The sequence below is a fragment of the Argopecten irradians genome, unplaced genomic scaffold (assembly GCF_041381155.1).
Source record: "Argopecten irradians isolate NY unplaced genomic scaffold, Ai_NY scaffold_1096, whole genome shotgun sequence".
NCBI lineage: Eukaryota > Metazoa > Mollusca > Bivalvia > Pectinida > Pectinidae > Argopecten > Argopecten irradians.
In genome coordinates this window covers 255-4,944 of record NW_027188563.1, presented here as the reverse complement: position 1 = coordinate 4,944, position 4,690 = coordinate 255, and the positions used below count along the sequence as shown (strand labels likewise).

The 4,690-nt window shown below is 41.0% G+C and overlaps 1 long non-coding RNA gene across 1 annotated transcript; it reads right to left on the bottom strand.

Moving 5' to 3' along the window:
* Positions 1-1,467: 1,467 nt before the first annotated feature.
* On the bottom strand, positions 1,468-2,940 carry LOC138313946 (uncharacterized). Its single transcript, XR_011207301.1, has 2 exons — positions 2,729-2,940; positions 1,468-2,629 (listed from the first exon to the last, which is right to left on the bottom strand). It is a non-coding gene; the product is annotated as an uncharacterized lncRNA (long non-coding RNA).
* Between the last annotated feature and the right edge of the window lie 1,750 nt (positions 2,941-4,690).

Sequence of the window (4,690 nt, the reverse complement as noted above, 5' to 3'; positions counted from 1 at the left end):
CACTGCCCATTCCATATCTGAATCATTCAAGCTGTCAATGTAGCAGTCCAGCATCAGTTGATCTCTTATCTGTCCACAGTCCATAGGATAAGCCATTCTCACCAATCTCTTGATGTCATGTGCGAGCTCAGGAAGTGTTTCATCCTTCCTGCGAAGTCTACTTTTCATTTCAGCCTTGTATATTTCCGTCATATTATCTGGATGGAATCGGGAAGTCAATGCTTCGACTAGCATTTGGTAATTCTGACGCTGGGATGACGTCAAACAACCCAATACCTCTTGCGCAGATCCACGCAAAGAGATGGCAAGCTCAAATGCCATTTCATTTTCTTTCCATTGGTTTAACATAGAAATAATTTCAAAATTTATAAGGTAATCCGGCCAACTAGTCTTGCCATCATATGTTGCAGGTTTCCTGTATTTTTGTGATTTTCCCTGCTCTGTAGGTCTGCAATCATTCACGTCTCTAATTTGTTCGATGAGGGTTTAACTCTTCACTTGCTTCTTGGTGCCTGACGGGTAAATGAGTACTTTCTCCGCTCTGACGAATCCCCAGGTCCCTCGTTTCCCGAACGGACCTGACATCTTGATTTTCTAAACCAAGACATTGATTATTCACATGCGACCCTCGACCACCTCTACACCTATAGTTAGAGTGGTATAGCCCATGTTTATTTCCACCATGCTGTAGAACCCCACTCTCATGGTTATCAGATCTGGTCAACAGATCCCTGTTTTCGTCATTACTGAGCGCATTACCTCCTGCTGCACCATTTTCCCCAGTAGTGTTTCTCTCTTCTTCACTACTGGACCGGAAGTCCATCCCAGTGGCCATTCTGGGATTTGTTCCACTTTCTCCATCAATGGTATCCGCATACAGGCAATATGATGTCAGACTATTATTTCCAGTCTGCACATCCCTTCCTCCCTGATTCCCGAAAGCAACCCTTTCCATGTCTTCAAATTTTCGCCTCAATGTGATCATTTGCTCTTTTAGATATTCCATTTCTTTTCGCAGGTTCCTCTCTCCGGTTGTACCTGAAGGCGTCATTTCCAGTCTACTTCCATGTAGCATTGGAGTACTTATATTGCTTTCATCATTAGCTGAGTCCACTAAATGATGAGCCTGTGGGACGTCTGTTCCACCGGTACCAGTTGTAGACGTGCCCTCTCCCTGTTCTTCTGCGTGATGTGTGTGCTCTCCTTTGTCTTCCGTTTCCAACATATTTACTAGATTTAGGTTTTCCAAGCAATCAAAAGGATCCCACCGCTGCCACCACTGTGACAAAAACCGGACCCGGGTGCGGTATTCCTAAGTATTCCTTGGTAGCGTGCAGGTAGTACCCAGCACCCAGGTCGCAGTTCCTGTCTAACCTTAAATTTTGTATGATCCGTAGGTTAAGACTACAAGTCTCAACGATTGCTTATCCGGAATGATCCAGTATAATAAAAGACTCAAGCCAGTAATAAAAGTTAAAGAATATATTATATAACTGAGAAAGTCACAACATGTGTTAAATAAGAATGATAATCTCCATATATTCCAGTAATCTCACAGAGGCTAAGAGCCGTACTCTTGAAACTTATGAGTCTTTCCTAAGAAATCAACTATTAACATCTCACAGAGGCTAAGAGCCGCACTCTTGAAACTTATGAGAGTCTTTCCTAGGCTTGTCATAAAAATATATGATAACTCATAGAGGCTAAGAGCCGCACTCTTGAAACTTATGAGTTTCATATCCTATAACCAAATAATCCAAGAAATAAATAATTAGACAACTCATAGAGGCTAAGAGCCGTATTCTTAAAACATGTGAGTGTCTAATCCTAACTTAAACTGTAACCAATTTAGTCTGGCGCTATTATCCTGCGAGAGCGTAGTGACCGCTCGCTGGTACCGGTGAAACAGAAGTGGCGAGGCCCTGTGCTCACCCCTATTTATAACCTTTGGGCCTCGGGCGAGGCTAGGCCGCCCGCTGATTGGCTGAAAGCCTCGGTTGGCCTGTCTCACACCCGAAACCTTACGCAAAGGAACTATAATATAATCCCTCCGATACTATAAAAATACACATCGTACACAATGCATCTGTACCTAAATCAAATGCACAAATCTTCATAAACATAAAGACGATCTAAGTATAATAACAGACATTCTTTACAATATTTCTACAACGAATACACTCGAAACGCCGACTACGTCATTTTGACAACAAGTTGTCAGCGACGAACACATGAATGTCAACAACGACATTTACAGCTAAATAAAGTCGTCTAACAATGAAATCGACAGTATCTCAGCGAGATAACTAACACATGGGTTTGTACAATCATTGATTTACATGTAATGTCGATTACTTAATCTTATATCGAACACATTCCACACACTAGTCATGTTTGTGTATTGACGGAAAGATCGAGATCGTGACGTGATGCACTCGTACATTATTTCAATCACTCTCGCATCTTAACAATTAATTCATACAATGCAATAACTCAATGAATAACAATCTTCAGCATTTATATTTCTATGTCCACAGCATAAAACTGCCACGCTACGTCCTAGCGCTATTTATGTCAGAATCTTCAAATATTCTCTACCACACAGTATCGTTTATGTAAACTGGAACACCTCGACCCGATCCCTGATCGGGTATATGCCCTAACCACAGGCCACTAACCTGTTTTGTTACATCTTAAAACACTGTATCTTAAATGTAAACTGGAACACCTCGATCCGATACCTGATCGGATATATGCCCAAACCACAGGCCACTAGGCCTATTTTGTTACATTACCCCCGGTTTTCTAAAACTTGACGTCCTCGTCAACACTTTATCTTCCTGGACATATAACTGATAAATTGCTGCTAACCTGTAAATTCATCTTACAATAAAATGTTACTAACTTTGAATTCAAAAACTAATTCTGGTAATCATACCTCCAGAATTTCAAAGAAAAACATTTGTACATATCTACATTTTTTTTTTTGTTTTACCCACAGGCCTCTCCCCTTCACAACACATAGAGGACATCTTTCACCTGCTACTTTACACCACAAGCCTCGGGGAAACACTTCCCATACACGTGTAAATATACAAAACATATTCTAAAGTTACAAAAATCTTTATACAAACGTACCTGTATCACTTGGTAAAAATCTGGCAATATATAATTATGCTCTCATAACCACACTATACTTATTATCCAACTTTACATTTACAATATTGGACATCTTACCTACAATTATGACATTCCGGATTAAAATTTATCTTCCATAGTATACCTCCGAATTATGATAATTAATCTCTACAAAATATTAACTGTCGTGAAATCTTACCATGCTGAAAATGTTTTCTATATTTCTTACACTAAAACACATAACTTACACTTATTTCTCGTTTAATCATAATATAAATAGTCTCTACACTTCCATCATCCTTATAGATCCAGATCCTTTCCTTGTCAATTCGTCTGCTTCTTGACTCAAGAGGGAGTCCATCTACTTCACGACTCAAGAGGGAGTCCATCTGCTTCACGACTCAAGAGGGAGTCCATCTGCTTCACGACTCAAGAGGGAGTCCATCTACTTCTTAGAAAAGTTATGTTGTGCCATAGTTTCTTGTGTTAACTGTATGACATCAAAATACAGTAAATTGAGTACTAAATTCATGGAAAACATATTTTCTGTGATCTATGAATATGACATCTGGTAAGTCTTTTACTACGGGTCATGATGTCCTTGTGTTCTGTTTCATGCTTTGTGGTCCTTTTTATATTTGATGCAATTCATCCTCTTGTGTCCTGGTTGATGACAATGAAAGCAAAGACCCTGAATTTTGAAGTCCTTCTTTCTGATATGCTGTAGATCTGTTGAAGATCTACTTGAATTGTTTTTCAATGTAGACTTTAAGGAATCCAGCGATTGGATAAGCCGTTGCATAGTGCCCAATAAAACATTGCTTTTATCTGCATTTTCTGTTTTGTCAACTGTCTGGCTTCGGTTAACTCCATTGGATGAGACAATAATACATTTATTCTTTCTAAAGTTAAAGGCCTCATATTCCATACTTGCTCTCACTCAGCACATCTCTATATAGTCTTACATTGGAGGCCCGTCACCTCAGCGCATCTCCATATAGTCAAATATAGGAGGCCCGTCACCTCAACGCATCTCCATATAGTCTAACATAGGAGGCCCGTCACCTCGGCGCATCTCTATATAGTCTAACATAGGAGGCCCGTCACCTCAGCGCATCTCTATATAGCCTTACATAGGAGGCCAGTCACCTCAGCACATCTCTATATAGCCTTACATAGGAGCTAGGCCCGTCACCTCGGCGCATCTCTATATAGTCTTACATAGGAGGCCCGTCACCTCAGCGCATCTCTATATAGCCTTACATAGGAGCTAGGCCCGTCACCCACGGCGCATCTCTATATAGTCTTACATAGGAGGCCCGTCACCTCAGCACATCTCTATATAGTCTAACATAGGAGGCCCGTCACCTCAGCGCATCTCTATATAGCCTTACATAGGAGCTAGGCCCGTCACCTCGGCGCATCTCTATATAGTCTAACATAGGAGGCCCGTCACCTCGGCACATCTCTATATAGTCTAACATAGGAGGCCCGTCACCTCAGCGCATCTCTATATAGCCTTACATAGGAGGCCCGTCACCTCAGCACATCT